We start from the raw sequence: 20,417 nt of genomic DNA on the forward strand, positions 1-20,417 counted from the left end.
TGATGAATAAGTTCCTGCCCCCTTTCTGCCTTATCTACTTTCCCTACACGTGGTTTTCCATCTCAGCTTTTAATATTCAAACCTCTAGTTTTATTTCCTTGAAAGGTTTCTCTGATGTTCCTATATGTACCACGTACACCGTTCAACATCCTCGCACTTATCTTTCAGCCATTCATCCTTAGCTGTCCTGCTCTTCCTGTCTACGTCATCCTTCAACAGCCTGTATCGTCTTCTGCCCTCCTCTTTTTGCATTCTTGTACTCTCCCCGTGAAGTCAAATATCTCCTGAGGTATCCACTGACTCTTACTTGATCTTGTGTTCCTTCACCAGCCCTACTAATGTCAGTCTTCATGATTGTCCACCCTGTATCTCTTGTGCCTCTTCCCTCTCTCGTGATATCTACTTCACGTGTTCGGTAGTTATGGAAGGACAGGTTGGGAACTGGGAAAACTGAGTTCCACTCTCTACTTTCCAACGACGGAGAGATTTTGAGGTGCAGAATTCTTTCTCATTCCTTTGTCCCAGTCCAAAATACTGCACTCCTGTCTCCCATCACAATTCGATTCTCGTCTCATTTTACATAAATTGTATTAAATATTTCGAGTTTTTCATCATCCGCTGAACTAGTAGGCACATATACCTGCACGATTGTGGTGGGGTTTGGCTTTGTGACTACCTTGAGAACAATAATTCGTTCACTATGCTGATCGTAGTAGCTTACCCGCTGCCCTATGTTATCAATAATCAAAATTATTAAACCAACTTCTGCATTTCTCTGTTTGATTTTGTGTTGATAATTCTGTAGTCGCCTGACCAAAAATCCTGCTCTTCCTGCCAACTGTGATGCTTGCTGTTTAAAGGGGCCTAACATCTAGGTCATCGGCCCGTGACGCTGTTTATTGTCATCATGGTAGAAGTACACTTTCTAACCGTGTATGGTATTATAAAGATTGATAAGGTTTAATTATGTTTTTTCTCCAAAACTTCCAGGTGTAAATGTTACCAAGAGAGACAAAGATAGGCTCATACCATTTATGACAACCGAGAAAGATCTATCAAGAAATATATAAAAAAAATTATTACGACCTAACTCTATTAAAGTCATGATGACCACAGTTATTATCTAAAATATTTCGGCCATTTGAAAATGACTGCGATGTACTTATTTACCTTGAACACATGATTTGCTAATGTATCTATATTCTATGTTACCAATCCGAATTTATGGAAGTGGAAGAGAATTTCAAACAATTTCGATATATCAACTCAAATTCAAATGATATCATTAAAGCGTATGTCGACCCTGCCCGTAAATACTGTCGCCGGAAGTGAGTGGTACCCAAAGCTAGAGTATACCGTGGACGTAAATATGAAACACAATGAAGGGCATAGTAGGATATTATGGATAACCATCATAAAAATTGAATACATAAACGAAACAGAGTTCCAACACGATATATTGAATATAAATTATTTTAGTCTGATTTGAAATGCAACAACTTTAAAGTTCCGGTACAAAAGCAAAGATCCAATCATAGATCTGGGAATGATTAATATGTATCCTATTTCAAACGTTAGAGTCTTGAATGTGTACTTTTACAGTGATTAGGATGAAAAGGGGCATGGACATTTATAACAATCAAACTGAGAGTCGAAAAGTTCGCAAATATATATTAAAAGACTTGGAAATGCTGCAGATACTGCACCTGTCCCGGGCTCAACAAAGAGCCGAATATAAAAATTAACCTTACAAATAAATATTTGGATGGAAATCTTCTGGTTGAAGAACTTCGGAAATCAAACCCGGGCATCGAAGTCCCATCCTCCCTACTTTCAACTGGCACAACGGCTACGCTTAAGAGCATACGGGTCAATGGTTCTGTTCGTTAAATAAAGTAGGCACTTAATCTAAATATATTGAAAGTAGGGTGCGATAGTAAGAGGAATACGCAAATCTACTAAATGATATGAATGGATTGTTCCCAATTCAAAACACAATATTAATTACTGAGAGCATCACATGAAAATATTTACACACACGAGAAATGCCATACCGTGGACGTACATGTGAAACACAATAAAGGAGATAGTCGCCTGGAACATTTTCACATGTACGGATTCACCCTTCTTTTTCACACACGTGTACCCCAAATCCACGTTATTTACACATTGAGAAAATCTAATCGACAGGGATGTAATTTTAATTTATTATATTGGTAATGCCGTTAAATGTCGTATCAGTCTTGGTCACTTCTAAATCACATTCTGGCATTCCCATATAAAATCATTAACACTGCGCATATACATTTCCATTATTAGTTAATAGGGCACTGTGCCTCCACCTTAATCTTGATACCCGTGGGTATCCACTATATTATTAGATAACAACACAAAAATTATATTAAAAGGTTGGCATTTCCGTTAGAAAAACAATTATATTTTTACAGCATCGTCCTGCTCTGACATAACGATAAAAAATCATTCCCGCAGATTTATACTCTCATGTAAATCACGTCGTCGCTTTTCGCTAATAAAGTCTACATTATCACATTAATTATTCATTACATTATCGAAATATACGCATTCCTCCGAGGTAATAACTTATTCTAATATTTACAAAACGGACACAAGACGTTGGTTAGCCTGTATCTCCACAGAAATCAACATACACTGCCACAATACATAAAATATAAGCACATATTACAATGAAGCATTACCTTGTAAACACATAAACACAATATACAATCCACACACTTTAATGTTTTCTGAGAATCTGTGACCCCTTTCTGATCTCCCGGTATCGATCCAAGGACGTGGTAACTCTGGTCTTATTTAACTATATAAATTGGAAGAGTGTACACCACATGTCGGATCATGAAAACGTACAGCACTGATGGTAACAAATTACTGACACGTGAACATTTAGTACAGTGTGAAATGGAAAAAAACATCTTATGTGGTTTCTGCGAGTAGATGGACATCAAAATGCATGCTGATAGATCCTATTTACAAAGTTATGTTTACAGATTAATGCGACACGGCTGATTTTCATGCTTAAGAATGTCATGGAATGCACTTATCATTTGCTGTGTGTAACCTGATGTCATCTGGGTGTACCCATACCGACTTAGTTATCCATAACTGGCGTCTCGTTGGCAGGGAGTTCTGGGTTCATCTCCTTCGGAGTTGAATCCATGGTGTCTTGATCTGCAGTCTCCTACTGTTGGAAGGTCTGCGTTTTCTTCAAACAGGAGCTTCTCAGGCACACAGGCGCGTTCTTGTAGCATTGAATCCTGAGTTCGACGAGCACTCACACACATGAGAACAAATTTAGGAAACTTAGCTCAAGAGTGAATCTCCTCCGCAAGATTGCCGGAAGCAGATGGGGTGCAGACGCTAATACTCTATGTTCTGCTACACTCGCTCTTGTGTATTCTGCTGGTGAATATTGTGCCCCTGTATGGGAAAACAGCACTCATACCATTAACAATGATTTGCAACTCAATGAGACCATGAGGGTTATCACTGGTACTGTTAGATCTATTCCCACACAGTGGCTACCAGTCCCAGCTAATATCGCTCCGCAAGATCTAAGGAGGAAAGCAGCTAAGGTAAGCTTGCTCAAGAAAATCACCTCTCATAAGAACTCTCCGTTGTATGATGCCCTGCAAGATCCACCAAAAACACGTTTGAAATCACGCAAGCCACCCTGGGTTGATTTAGAAGGTATCAATTCTTTCGACATGACCTACAAGTGACAACAACGTTGGAACGAACATCCACATAAGAATGCTCACCTGGTTGAAGATCTTACAAAGAAGATAGAGGGATTCCAACTACCAAGAAAAAAGTGGTCGAAGCTGAACCGCATTAGAACGGGTCAGCGGAGGTGTGGTCACACCTTGAAGAAATGTGGTTTCCATACATCTGCTGCCTGTGACTGTGGAGTGGAGGACCAAACAATACAGCACATTGTTCAGGAGTGTCCACTTCGTGCATTTGAAGGTGGTCTGAAGACTCTACACCAAGTGACACCATGTACTCTGGAATGGTTGTCAAATTTGGATATTTCCATTTGATTATTTGTAAACATTTGTGTACTTCTACAACCATATGATATATATATATCCACTCATAGACTCGAATGGACTATACAAGTAGTGGTTACTGCCCCTGAAGATCGCTACCCGATTCCCGTTCGTTATAGAGAGAAATATTTATTGGTTTTATTTGTTCTTACTTGAGCGTTACTGTTCATTTATGGAGCACTTCCTGGCTAATCTAACAATGTTTAGTTGTTAGGCTGATTGTCTCCTACTACTGCACATACCTTAATCACAATACAATAACTACTGGTTCTCTATAGTCAATAACTAACTACGTCTTGACGTTGTTTGTAATATTACCCGTTCTTTCTAAACATTTAGCCTGCAATAATACTGCTTGTCTGCATTCCCTTAATGTACAGTGACTTAGAAAAATATAAGAACACCAAGCAAAAATTGCTTCTTTTCACATTACACAGAAAATTTTACTACTGTTGTTAGTAGTTAGTTTTGTGCTTAATTTGTGCTTAATCATGGCTCGACATTTATCCCTGGAAATGGTACGTAAGAGTTCAACAAGTTGATGCTTCATATCCTCCTTGTTTTTGGGCTTTCTGCCTTGAATTCTGGCGGCCATGGAGTTCCACAAATTCTCCATCGGGTTTAGGTCGGGGGACCTAGCAGGCCAGGGTAGGACCTCCACGTCGTGATTCTGAAACAATGCCACCGTAGCCTTGGACTTGTGACATGATGCGTTATCTTGTTGAAACAAGAAATTCTCACGCATTAGTCAATTAACTAATGGTAACACAACCTCTTCCATAGTAATCACAATACTGAGAGGAATTCATGATTCCATCGAAAAATGTTACCTCTCCTGGGCCCTCACTGGTGATACAGCCCCAAATCATCACAGTTTCGTCCCCTTGCTGAACTGCAGGAGCTAGGCGAGCAGACAGAAATTTCTCGGTTTTTGTTCTCCGCTCTCGTAGGTATAATTCAAACCGACTTACATCGGAAAATACAGTTGTTTCGTTCCCTGCACCATATAAGACGCCTTTCCTTGTGGAGGTTGTTCAGTGGTGCTTTACGTAAAGCAGAGCAAGACATCAATCCAGCCACTTGGAGTCGTTTTGACGCAGTGAAAGTGTTGATTTCCACGCCAAAATCCCTTCTCATAACCGCACACAATTCAGGTAAAGTAGGCGTACTGTTTGCTTTGCGTTTGAGGATCAAAGCTCTGTCCTGTCGCAGTGAAGTTCTCTTAGGTCGTCCAGATCTGTGACCATTAGCTGCACTGTCGGTCACTTTAAATTTCTTTCCACGCAACTTTTGACCTCTTTTAACTCCTTTCCTATGCTAAGAGACTGATCGGCCTTATGCATGCTAATAATCACCCACTTCACACTTACACTGACACTGGCATGGGGGACATTGCAAAATATAGACCAACACAATCTAAAAAGAAGTGATAAAATCGTAACTAAGCAACAGTGACTCACTGACGGAGTATTGAAAGTTCATTGTTGTTTCCAACTGTTGGTTAGACGGGAAGGAACATTATGAACAGGACTTCGCAAGTGCAAGTCAAAGAGGCGGGAAATGTTATTTTAAGACCGTGGAAAAATTCAAGTTTTGTGCTTAATTTGACCTTTCAAACTTAGAAGTTCCAAACACGCTGGGTCAAACAGAACTAGTTCTAGAATAAAATTGACTTCTAATGCTGAAATCTTTCTGGTAGAGCTGCATTTTTACCAAAAATGAAAATTGTATTGGAGAGTGTCCCTGGAATGAAAGATGTCAAGGGAAAACCGGAGTACCAGGAGAAAAACCGTCCCGCCTCCACTTTGTCCAGAACAAATCTCATATGACTGGCCGGAATTCGAACCACGGAACCCAGCGTTAAGACGCCGGCGTTCTGCCACCTAAGCCACGGAGGCTTCTGGTGTGCTATATACAAAAGATATATAAATCTTCAACTATGGAGAGGGTACACTCCGCCCAAAGATCGCTCCGCTAATAATTGTCTCACAGAGCTATTCATTTTGTAGACCTTGACGTACTCTATTTACTGATCTACTTTCGTTTAAATCGTATCGCAGGTTTTATGGTAATCTCTCAAGCAACCTCTTGCATTTCATAGTACTAGGAACAGATCGTTCCCATCACCGTGCGTCATTTAGAATATTCTCGATAAGTAATTTATCTTCTTACATTATCATATATTATGAATTATGCTGAGTTCACTGAGACCGTACTTTTAAAGTTCTTAGGCTTGTAACGAATTTTCTTCTTATTATTATTATTACTTGACGCGTGAAATTTGTGGGTTGGTATCCCAGAATTTGCAGGGAAATCAGTCCTTAAGTTAGAACCCTGTAAAGTTAACTCCGTGTCTGACATAGGCAGAAGTTGAGCGTGGCGTCCTACTTAATTCTAGCTTGCACGATAGAGAGCGTAGTTCAAAGGTCTCGCAGTACTGAGGGCTCTCCTCTCGGTACGCGCAATTAGAGCCTCAACCTTCGAGCTCGCGCACCGTCGCTCGTATTCCGAACTGGGCATTAAATGCTTGTTATAACGAAATATTTCGTATAATAATGTGAAAATGGCGCATATGTCTTGTTGGGCATCATGACATGTCTATTAGCATGGTATTGAACGGTTACAATACATACAGAAGTGATTTCGTATTGAAATATTAGTAAATTCCGCACAACAGATTGAACGATTGACAACTTGATAAAATTAAGTGGCTAGGCCTACATGTGAGAACATATTACAATCAAACAGATTTCCCCCGACAGAAGCATTGACACTTAATACACAGAGTCAAATGTTCTGATTATAAAGCACAAAATCTTAACATGCACTCCCAAAGGTTAAGAGAAATTAGGGGGAAGACGAAATTGAACTAGACGATACAAATTTGCACAATGATATCAAAAGAGGGTGATCTACATTACGATTACCTAGGATATTAAACATCGAATACTTATACTTGTTCATGGAAGTTTGGTCACTGTACACAAAACTTGTGGCACACAAAAACTTCATTAATTACAAGGAAATTTTATTGTCTTACTTAATTTTATGAACAAAATCATCAATTTCATGATAATAGACAAGGCAACTCATAACTACGTCAGTACTTCTTCAAGTTCCGGAAAGTTCTCAATGTTATATGTTCCAATAGAAAGTGGTGGTAGTGAAGCAAGTATTGCTAGAAAACTTAATATAGTCTCTCTTCAAACATTTGTAGAGTCTTCTTAATCCTCTTACCTTTTTCAAAAGGCAGGTGCAGCATACTGGGAGTCCAGCTCCCAAATCTCCTCCTCGTCCTCGACTGTCGAATACTGTCACTGTACGAATTCCATATACAGTATACCGGTCGAGGTGAATCACGGAGTCGAAAAGTAGAGACGATCCGTGACGTCAACGGTGAGCACGGTTCAGTGGTTGATTTGCATGGTGAGAGTGCAGAGCCATGTAGAGGCAGCAAGCGGCGAAGGTAAATAAAACGTCACACAACGTACTTCACTTATACCAACATTAACTTTAGTGTATCCATTTCCCTTTTCAGATTTTCTAACCTACCACAACGATTCAAACTTCTAACATCCCACGCTCCGACTCGCAGAATGTCAGTATCCACCTTCCTGATGATCGCTCCGCCTAGTGTAGTCCCCACCCGGAGAGTATTTTACCTCCGGAATATTTTACCCGGGAGGAAGCCATCATCCGTACATCATTAATTCATTGCAGAGAGAGCTGCATGTCCTCGCGAGTTAGTTACGGCTGTATTTTCCCGTTGCTTTCAGCCGTATAGCAGTATCGACATAGCTAAGCCATGTTAACCACATCGCGGCAAGGTCAAGGTCAAGGTTCAAAGAGTAGACTGGAAGGTAATACTTGGTTATTTGATATTCTAAAGGTGATTCCGATGAAATACAGACAAAGAAGGTTTATCTACAATCTTCAGAAAAAAATATCTGAAACGATAAGATTAGACAAAGAAGCAGCTAACCAGAAAAGACTCTGGCAATGTTGCAGTTCGATCACCTTCTTTTTAAATGTTTATACAGAAAAGACAGTAAAAGGAATCGAAACAAATTTGGGACAAAAATCCTAATCGAAAGAGAGGAAATCAAAACATTGGAAATGGGGTTTTAAAGAAAGTAGATTACTTGGGTTGTAGAATAATTAACAACTAGCTCACAAAGAAAGAGAAGTTTCTGAAGTTTCTGAATTGTGGCCTTACAGAAGAATACTGAATCGAGTAGGTGAGAAATATGACCAGAAGAAGATGATGAGAACTTGTTCTTTTTGCAGCCTATGCTGGCGCTGCTACCAATGTTCTTGTATTACTGTGACTTCTCCTGTCTTGTAATCCACTTAGCCACCTCAAAATTGGAATTATTTAAAAAAGCAGTTTGTGTTGTCTCGCCTTTAACGTCTGCAATCATAAATAAAGTTGTACGGAGTCCGCTGTCTGTAATTTCCTTTATTTTGCTATTTTTTAGATATTTATCCGTTTTAGGTCAAGTCAAGACCGTATCAGTGGTTTTCAGTGTTCGTGTATCTGTTTGTCAGGTTGTCTGTTCCACCGTCACGGCGAAACGACTTCATAGATTACGACCAAACTTCATATTTTGAGTATGCTCATCCAGAATCTGGTTGAGATATGCATATTATTTAAAAATCACTTAATAGACTGGGGATTCATAGGAAAACCAGAACAGGTGATTTTCAATTTTCTCTTATATTTTGATTTTCGCTAAAATCCATAGACTAATGTGAATTGTCCCTTCATTTTAAACACTTTTTGTTACGTAAATAATTTCACTTACTCTTCAAATGGCGGAGATCTGCGGGCTTCAAGCTCCGCATTGAGAGACCGACAACGAACTTACCGGTCACCATGATAACTTCTCTGACTGCTTGCCAGCAGGGAAATAACGTCATCATTCCTGTAAAACAGCGGTCGTTCGTTGGGAAGAAGGCGAGAGAGACGTCAAGCTGCCATTCTGCGGGATATTTGCGGAATAACGTTGGAGGTTATAATCGTCTTCGAATAGCTCTAAGGGAGGCTGCTCATATTTCAACAGACTGTAGCCCGTAATATTACTTGACACCAGAAGGTGTTTTCTGGAATTTGCTATAATTTTTAGTGTATTTCTCTTCTACTTCCCTTTTCTGCTTTAATATTTTGCCTCTGCCTTGCCCCTTTAGGCTTAAGTAATAACACGACACCATCTTCTTATCTAAGAATTTCTGCGCCTAAATTTCTTCTCTATTTCCGCTTTCTTGAATCCATGACTCATATTATCACAATTTAATGAGGAACATTTCATTTTTCCCAATATATCGACTTGGTATTTATTTGTCCTATCCGACTGAGCGCACCTTTCATTGGAAACAAAAGATGGGATCCTGCCACTGGTGCTTTTCGGATAACGCTAAGAGGTATGCGCTCACTGCGTCTACAGTAATTTACGTACAAATCCGTATACAGTGTGAAATACCGTAGCGAAGCACGGGTACATTTGCTAATTATTAATAAAAATACTTTGCGGAAATGCGCGCAACAAGTGATTCGTCACAGCTAAACGATTCGTACAACGCCACATAAAGTGGTGGAGACTGTAGCATGTGCCGCGCAGTCTCACGCAGTCACTGTCTGTTTCACCACGGGATCGGGTATGAAGTCATGCCCTTCCTCACCTCAACTTCATCAGAGGAGTTAATAAGATGAAATGAATGACGTGATATATGTTAGTAGGAAGGGAGAGGCTGAAACCCGGTGTCGGTACATAGCCTACTCCTCTCGAACAGCACCAAGGAGTCTACTCAAGGCTTAACGTCCCCATACGATGGACAAGTTTGGAATTAAATCTAGGCTTTTGGCACGCAATCTAACGATTATAAATAATTTATTGTATAACACCCCCTCTCCTACCCTACCGGTCAACATTCTGATGGTGAACATTTTTTCGACAAGTGGGACTCGAACAAAATAACCACGGTGTCAGATCGCATACAGTTGAACACCTTAACGATCATGGCCACCAGACGGGCTTGTTTTGTCAAATAATAAATGATTTTAATGTACTTACATTTACTTATGTACTTATATTTAATTGTAATTACTGCTCCCTTGGTGAAAGTTTCACTGCACAGTAATGAATCAAAATGTCTGTCTAAAAATATTATTACAGCACTTAACTTCTTGAAATTCGAAATTCGCTCAGAGAGCATCAAGAGACTTAGCATTTTGTAGATATTGGTTTGTTTTTTAATTTTGATGTAGCCACACCCTCCCCCCCCCCCTACGCCAGGCCGCCATTTCCCCAACTACCGCCACGTAGCCTAGAAGTAAAACAGATCACTTGTACCTTACGTGTGAAATTGCATGACGGTTTCAGAAGGAAGATATTCCCAAACCCTACTGGAGATATGGCTAAGGGAAAACATTTGAAATTACCTAGCGAGTTGACCGTGTAGTTGAGGGCAAACAGGTATAAGCTTGCATCCGGGAGATAGTGGGTTCGAACCCTACTGGCGGCAGTCCTGAAGATGGTTTTCAGTGATTTAGCATTTTCACATCAGGCAAATACTCGGGCTGTTCCTTAATTAAGGGCTCGGCCGCTTCCTTCCCACTCCTAGCCCTTTCCTATCCCATCATCGCCATAAGACCTATCTGTGTAGGTGCTATGTAAATTGTAAAATATGTCTATTAAATGTATTTTTTTTCGACAAATTCCATTGCCATTTTATTGAAATTTGGAATGTGATGTTCAAAAGCTGTGTGCATTGATCTCACAATACTCAAGATATGTCTCCTGTACCGAAATTTAAGATTTTAGCTAGAAATTCGAACGGCTGCAGGTATTGTCGAAATAATGTATTTACTTTCCATTGTGTAGATCGTGGAGCTCGACATTTTGACAAGCATCTCCATTCTTTCGAATGCATATGTCACGAAACTCAACATGGACTTGTGTTTGGCCGAGGAGACGTCACTGTTGTAACCATGGCGACCAGTCAGCTTCTCACTGTGCGGGTTTCAAGTGAGACTGTTCAGTCTAAACTCCTTGAAACGAACCCAGCGCTTTGGAACAAGAGACAGGAGTGCTACTTCTACACCACAGGAGTCGTTAATAATAATAATTTATAATAATAATTTATTATTATTATTATTATTATTATTATTATTATTATTATTATTATTATTATTATTATTATTATTATTATTATTATTATTATTAGAGAAATTAGCTTGATACCAGTTGCTTACAAAATTTTTTCCAAAGCCTTGCTCACTAGACTTGAGAAACAAACAGACCATCTAATCGGTGAATACCAGGCAGGTTTCCGAAAAGGAAGATCTTGTACAGAACAAATCCTTAATCTCAAAACTATCCTCCAAATGCGCAAAACCAGACAAACAGTCATTACTTTTGTAGATTTCAGAAAAGCATATGACTCTATAGACCGTCAAACACTTTTCAATACTCTAGAAGAATTTCAAGTGGATAAAAAAAAACAAGAGAATTAATCAAACAAACATTAACTGGCGCAACTTCAAAAGTTAAATTCCTAGGCGAAATATCTGAGCCTTTTCCTGTTAACACCGGGGTCCGTCAAGGGGATGGTTTATCGCCGTTACTGTTTAACTTGGTACTTGAGAAAGTAATCAGGACCTGGGAAAAGGAAACTAAAGGAATAACCCTTGGAAGACTACGTAAAGACAGAATTCACGTGCAATGTCTGGCCTTTGCTGATGACGATAATAGGCATGAAGCAATTCATTCCATTGAAAAAATGCATGAAACTGCCATCAAAACGGGACTTCAAATTTCGTATGAGAAAACTCAGTACATGGAAGGAGCCTCGCGATACTTAGATGGACAACCTGTGATAACTAAATTTGGCAAAATTCTTCAAGTGAACCAATTTAAATATTTGGGAGAAATTATTCAGCCCTCTGGTTTAAACCGCGAAGCAAATAAAGAAAGAATTTCAAAATTACAGAAAGCATACAGGATCACTTGGAACAGGTATAATAAAAAAATCAATATTTCGGAATGCAAAACTTAGACACTATAATACAGTGATTAGACCTGAAGCGTTATATGCCTCAGAAACCTTAATCATTGGTGGTGGATCTTTAACCAAAGAAACTGAGAAACAAGAAAGGAAAATTTTACGAAAAAAATTTTGGCCCAGTTTGTATAGATGGAATATGGAGGAAAAAAATCATCCCAGGAGATATATTGTCATTCTGAAAAAAATTCTCACACTTTTCGGAAAACACGATTGAAATTTTATGGACACATTATCAGAATGAACACTAACAGGCTAACTAAAAGAATTTTCAACCTGGCTCTTTCGTCAAAAACCAAGAACAGCTGACTTTGTGAAACTGAAACAGATCTCCAGGAAATCAACATCTCAGAAGACATTGTACAGGACAGGTGTAAATTCAGAAGCAAAATCGACAATCACCACTTTGAAGAGAAACCCAACACCAGAGCTACTATAACTTGGAAGAAACTCAGCGAGAGGATGAAGAGATTTTGGGAGGAAAAGAAGGCCAACACATCAGCTAAGCAAGTTCAACCGTGCTCCTGAGTAGGGCATAACGATGTAAATAATATTATTATTATTATTATTATTATTATTATTATTATTATTATTATTATTATTATTATTATTATTATTATTATTATTATTATTATTATTATTATTATTATTTTATTTATTTACTCTTTTCAACCCATAAAGCAAATTAAGAGTCGTTGTCATTTTCCCTGTTCATCCAGAATTCTTTTATCATGTCGCTATGTTTAGGTCGACGTTCGTTAGTCCATTTTCCCCTAGATCTGATGGGGTTATCTTCTGAAGCATTTTTCCAAGTGCAGATCTTACGTCTGAAGTTTTGCGGTCTTCGATACCTGTAGGTGTGATGTTGGCCTTACTGAGATCATTCTGGACTTGTTTGATCCAAACCGTTGTCGTCTTTAATGTTTGTGAGTACATCAATATATTCTTTGTTAGTCGGTTGTCATCTAGCCTCGTAAACTGTCCATAGTAATAATAATAATAATAATCATAATAATAATAATAATAATAATAATAATAATAATAATAATAATAATAATAATAATAATAATAATAATAATAATAAATGTACAGGCTACCAACACGGCAGTGCCACTCTCTCGTCCGCTAAGGTGCAAAGCACATCCATGAATCTGTTCTATTCCGTGCACCGGAGAAACACTACTTGTTGGCTGCGCAGTTGTACAAGTCAAGCCACATCGAGCTCCTTCCTCCTGAACAGTGTCGTCCACGTATTATTTCAACGTTTTTCTTGCTGATCTGGAAGATCTGCCCACGGTCCTATTTTAAAGGCAGTACTGCCTAAGCTGTCAGGTAAGTAGAGGAGCTAATTGTTATGTTGGTAGGACACTGACATTTATTTTGTTTCAAGCAATGTACGTTGTTGATAGCGTTACTGTGGCACCACGCAAAAGCTCGTGCCCTGGAAAAAGGAAATACAAGTTACGCAGTACTTTCTAATGCTGAAACTATTTCTTGGCAGACAAAGTAGCGGTGCAATTAAGCAATTTCCTCAATTGTGCCGAAAGTTAAAGGGCTAAAGGGCCCAGAAAGGTTTTAAATTGCCAGTCGTGGGTAGGTCTATCAAACTATTATATAATTCTAAAATCACTTCCGGCCTAAATACAGTTCCGGAAAAACCGTTTAAAATCGCTCGTTTCTTTACTCGTTTTCTTTTTTATTAAAATCCTTGCCAAATTGAGTTATTTACGTAATTCTCCCTGTTCCTTGGTTCAATACCCTCGGGCATGTTTGAGAAGTATCCACACCGAATGTGGGCTTAACTGACTCACATTAGCACTCGTAGTGGTGCTTAACTGAAACAATGCACTGACTCACATTAGCACTCGTAGTGGTGCTTAACTGAAACAACGCACTGACTCACATTAGCACTCGTAGTGGTGCTTAACTGAAACAATGCACTGACTCACATTAGCACTCGTAATGGTGCTTAACTGAAACAACGCACTGACTCACATTAGCACTCGTAGTGGTGCTTAACTGAAACAATGCACTGACTCACATTAGCACTCGTAATGGTGCTTAACTGAAACAATGCACTGACTCACATTAGCACTCGTAGTGGTGCTTAACTGAAACAATGCACTGACTCACATTAGCACTCGTAATGGTGCTTAACTGAAACAACGCACTGACTCACATTAGCACTCGTAATGGTGCTTAACTGAAACAACGCACTGACTCACATTAGCACTCGTAATGGTGCTTAACTGAAACAATGCACTGACTCACATTAGAACTCGTAGTGATGCTTAACTGAAACAACGCACTGACTCACATTAGCACTCGTAGTGGTGCTTAACTAAAACAATGCACTGACTCACATTAGCACTCGTAGTGGTGCTTAACTGAAACAATGCACTGACTCACATTAGCACTCGTAGTGATGCTTAACTGAAACAATGCACTGACTCACATTAGCACTCGTAATGGTGCTTAACCGAAACAATGCACTGACTCACATTAGCACTCGTAATGGTGCTTAACCGAAACAATGCACTGACTCACATTAGCACTCGTAGTGGTGCTTAACTGAAACAATGCACTGACTCACATTAGCACTCGTAGTGGTGCTTAACCGAAACAACGAACTGACTCACATTAGCACTCGTAATGGTGCTTAACCGAAACAATGCACTGACTCACATTAGCACTCGTAGTGGTGCTTAACTGAAACAATGCACTGACTCACATTAGCACTCGTAGTGGTGCTTAACTGAAACAATGCACTGACTCACATTAGCACTCGTAGTGGTGCTTAACTGAAACAACGCACTGACTCACATTAGCACTCGTAGTGGTGCTTAACTGAAACAATGCACTGACTCACATTAGCACTCGTAATGGTGCTTAACCGAAACAACGCACTGACTCACATTAGCACTCGTAATGGTGCTTAACTGAAACAACGCACTGACTCACATTAGCACTCGTAATGGTGCTTAACTGAAACAACGCACTGACTCACATTAGCACTCGTAGTGATGCTTAACTGAAACAACGCACTGACTCACATTAGCACTCGTAATGGTGCTTAACTGAAACAATGCACTGACTCACATTAGCACTCGTAGTGGTGCTTAACTGAAACAATGCACTGACTCACATTAGCACTCGTAGTGATGCTTAACTGAAACAATGCACTGACTCACATTAGCGCTCGCAGTGATGCTTAACTAAAACAATGCACTGACTCACATTAGCACTCGTAGTGGTGCTTAACTGAAACAATACACTGACTCACATTAGCACTCGTAGTGATGCTTAACTGAAACAATGCACTGACTCACATTAGCACTCGTAATGGTGCTTAACCGAAACAACGCACTGACTCACATTAGCACTCGTAATGGTGCTTAACTGAAACAACGCACTGACTCACACTAGCACTCGTAGTGATGCTTAACTGAAACAACGCACTGACTCACATTAGCACTCGTAGTGGTGCTTAACTGAAACAACGCACTGACTCACATTAGCACCCGTAATGGTGCTTAACTGAAACAACGCACTGACTCACATTAGCACTCGTAGTGGTGCTTAACTGAAACAATGCACTGACTCACATTAGCACTCGTAATGGTGCTTAACTGAAACAACGCACTGACTCACATTAGCACCCGTAATGGTGCTTAACTGAAACAACGCACTGACTCACATTAGCACCCGTAATGGTGCTTAACTGAAACAACGCACTGACTCACATTAGCACTCGTAATGGTGCTTAACTGAAACAATGTACTGACTCACATTAGCACTCGTAGTGGTGCTTAACTAAAACAATGCACTGACTCACATTAGCACTCGTAATGGTGCTTAACTGAAACAATGCACTGACTCACATTAGCACTCGTAGTGGTGCTTAACTGAAACAATGCACTGACTCACATTAGCACTCGTAATGGTGCTTAACTGAAACAATGCACTGACTCACATTAGCACTCGTAGTGGTGCTTAACTGAAACAATGCACTGACTCACATTAGCACTCGTAATGGTGCTTAACTGAAACAATGCACTGACTCACATTAGCACCCGTAATGGTGCTTAACTGAAACAATGCACTGACTCACATTAGCACTCGTAGTGGTGCTTAACTGAAACAACGCACTGACTCACATTAGCACCCGTAATGGTGCTTAACTGAAACAACGCACTGACTCACATTAGCACCCGTAATGGTGCTTAACTGAAACAATGCACTGACTCACATTAGCACTCGTAGTGATGCTTAACTGAAACAATGCACTGACTCACATTAGCACTCGTATTGGTGCTTAACCGAAACAATGCACTGACTCACATTAGCACTCGTAATGGTGCTTAACTGAAACAATGCACTGACTCACATTAGCACCCGTAATGGTGCTTAACTGAAACAATGCACTGACTCACATTAGCACTCGTCATGGTGCTTAACTGAAACAATGCACTGACTCACATTAGCACCCGTAGTGGTGCTTAACTGAAACAATGCACTGACTCACATTAGCACTCGTAGTGGTGCTTAACTAAAACAATGCACTGACTCACATTAGCACTCGTAGTGATGCTTAACTGAAACAATGCACTGACTCACATTAGCACTCGTAGTGGTGCTTAACTGAAACAATGCACTGACTCACATTAGCACTCGTAGTGGTGCTTAACTGAAACAATGTACTGACTCACATTAGCACTCGTAGTGGTGCTTAACTGAAACAATGCACTGACTCACATTAGCACTCGTAATGGTGCTTAACTGAAACAATGCACTGACTCACATTAGCACCCGTAATGGTGCTTAACTGAAACAATGCACTGACTCACATTAGCACTCGTAGTGGTGATTAACTAAAACAATGCACTGACTCACATTAGCACTCGTAGTGGTGCTTAACTGAAACAACGCACTGACTCACATTAGCACTCGTAGTGGTGCTTAACTGAAACAATGCACTGACTCACATTAGCACTCGTAGTGGTGCTTAACTGAAACAACGCACTGACTCACATTAGCACTCGTAATGGTGCTTAACTAAAACAATGTACTGACTCACATTAGCACTCGTAGTGGTGCTTAACTAAAACAATGCACTGACTCACATTAGCACTCGTAGTGGTGCTTAACTGAAACAATGCACTGACTCACATTAGCACTCGTAGTGGTGCTTAACTGTAACAATGCACTGACTCACATTAGCACTCGTAGTGGTGCTTAACTGAAACAATACACTGACTCACATTAGCACTCGTAATGGTGCTTAACTGAAACAATGCACTGACTCACATTAGCACTCGTAATGGTGCTTAACTGAAACAATGCACTGACTCACATTAGCACTCGTAGTGGTGCTTAACTGAAACAACGCACTGACTCACATTAGCACCCGTAATGGTGCTTAACTGAAACAACGCACTGACTCACATTAGCACCCGTAATGGTGCTTAACTGAAACAATACACTGACTCACATTAGCACTCGTAATGGTGCTTAACTGAAACAACGCACTGACTCACATTAGCACTCGTAATGGTGCTTAACCGAAACAATGCACTGACTCACATTAGCACTCGTAGTGGTGCTTAACTGAAACAACGCACTGACTCACATTAGCACTCGTAATGGTGCTTAACTGAAACAATGCACTGACTCACATTAGCACTCGTAATGGTGCTTAACCGAAACAATGCACTGACTCACATTAGCACTCGTAATGGTGCTTAACTGAAACAACGCACTGACTCACATTAGCACTCGTAGTGGTGCTTAACTGAAACAATGCACTGACTCACATTAGCACTCGTAATGGTGCTTAACTGAAACAATGCACTGACTCACATTAGCACTCGTAATGGTGCTTAACTGAAACAATGCACTGACTCACATTAGCACTCGTAATGGTGCTTAACTGAAACAATGCACTGACTCACATTAGCACTCGTAGTGGTGCTTAACCGAAACAATGCACTGACTCACATTAGCACTCGTAGTGATGCTTAACTGAAACAATGCACTGACTCACATTAGCACTCGTATTGGTGCTTAACCGAAACAATGCACTGACTCACATTAGCACTCGTAGTGATGCTTAACTGAAACAATGCACTGACTCACATTAGCACTCGTAGTGGTGCTTAACCGAAACAATGCACTGACTCACATTAGCACTCGTAGTGATGCTTAACTGAAACAATGCACTGACTCACATTAGCACTCGTATTGGTGCTTAACCGAAACAATGCACTGACTCACATTAGCACTCGTAGTGGTGCTTAACCGAAACAATGCACTGACTCACATTAGCACTCGTAATGGTGCTTAACTGAAACAATGCACTGACTCACATTAGCACTCGTAATGGTGCTTAACTGAAACAATGCACTGACTCACATTAGCACTAGTAGTGGTGCTTAACTGAAACAATGCACTGACTCACATTAGCACTCGTAGTGGTGCTTAACCGAAACAATGCACTGACTCACATTAGCACTCGTAGTGGTGCTTAACCGAAACAATGCACTGACTCACATTAGCACTCGTAGTGATGCTTATTGAAACAATGCACTGACTCACATTAGCACTCGTAATGGTGCTTAACTGAAACAATGCACTGACTCACATTAGCAATCGTAGTGGTGCTTAACTGAAACAATGCACTGACTCACATTAGCACTCGTAGTGGTGCTTAACCGAAACAATGCACTGACTCACATTAGCACTCGTAGTGATGCTTAACTGAAACAATGCACTGACTCACATTAGCACTCGTATTGGTGCTTAACCGAAACAATGCACTGACTCACATTAGCACTCGTAGTGGTGCTTAACCGAAACAATGCACTGACTCACATTAGCACTCGTAATGGTGCTTAACTGAAACAATGCACTGACTCACATTAGCACTCGTAATGGTGCTTAACTGAAACAATGCACTGACTCACATTAGCACTCGTAGTGATGCTTAACTGAAACAATGCACTGACTCACATTAGCACTCGTAGTGGTGCTTAACCGAAACAATGCACTGACTCACATTAGCACTCGTAGTGGTGCTTAACTGAAACAATGCACTGACTCACATTAGCACTCGTAGTGGTGCTTAACTGAAACAATGCACTGACTCACATTAGCACTCGTAGTGGTGCTTAACTAAAACAATGCACTGACTCACATTAGCACTCGTAGTGATGCTTAACTGAAACAATGCACTGACTCACATTAGCACTCGTATTGGTGCTTAACCGAAACAATGCACTGACTCACATTAGCACTCGTAATGGTGCTTAACTGAAACAATGCACTGACTCACATTAGCACTAGTAGTGGTGGTTAACTGAAACAACGCACTGACTCACATTAGCACTCGTAATGGTGCTTAACTGAAACAATGCACTGACTCACATTAGCACTCGTAATGGTGCTTAACTGAAACAATGCACTGACTCACATTAGCACTAGTAGTGGTGCTTAACCGAAACAATGCACTGACTCACATTAGTACTCGTAATGGTGCTTAACCGAAACAATGCACTGACTCACATTAGCACTCGTAATGGTGCTTAACTGAAACAACGCACTGACTCACATTAGCACTCGTAATGGTGCTTAACTGAAACAATGTACTGACTCACATTAGCACTCGTAATAGTGCTTAACTGAAACAATGTACTGACTCACATTAGAACTCGTAGTGGTGCTTAACTGAAACAATGCACTGACTCACATTAGCACTCGTAGTGATGCTTAACTGAAACAATGCACTGACTCACATTAGAACTCGTAGTGGTGCTTAACTAAAACAATGCACTGACTCACATTAGCACTCGTAGTGGTGCTTAACTGAAACAATGTACTGACTCACATTAGCACTCGTAGTGGTGCTTAACTGAAACAATACACTGACTCACATTAGCACTCGTAATGGTGCTTAACTGAAACAACGCACTGACTCACATTAGCACTCGTAGTGGTGCTTAACTGAAACAATGCGCTGACTCACATTAGCACTCGTAATGGTGCTTAACTGAAACAACGCACTGACTCACATTAGCACTCGTAGTGGTGCTTAACTGAAACAATGCACTGACTCACATTAGCACTCGTAGTGGTGCTTAACTAAAACAATGCACTGACTCACATTAGCACTCGTAATGGTGCTTAACCGAAACAACGCACTGACTCACATTAGCACTCGTAATGGTGCTTAACTGAAACAATGCACTGACTCACATTAGCACTCGTAGTGGT

This window comes from Anabrus simplex, chromosome 1 (genome assembly GCF_040414725.1).
Source record: "Anabrus simplex isolate iqAnaSimp1 chromosome 1, ASM4041472v1, whole genome shotgun sequence".
Lineage (NCBI taxonomy): Eukaryota > Metazoa > Arthropoda > Insecta > Orthoptera > Tettigoniidae > Anabrus > Anabrus simplex.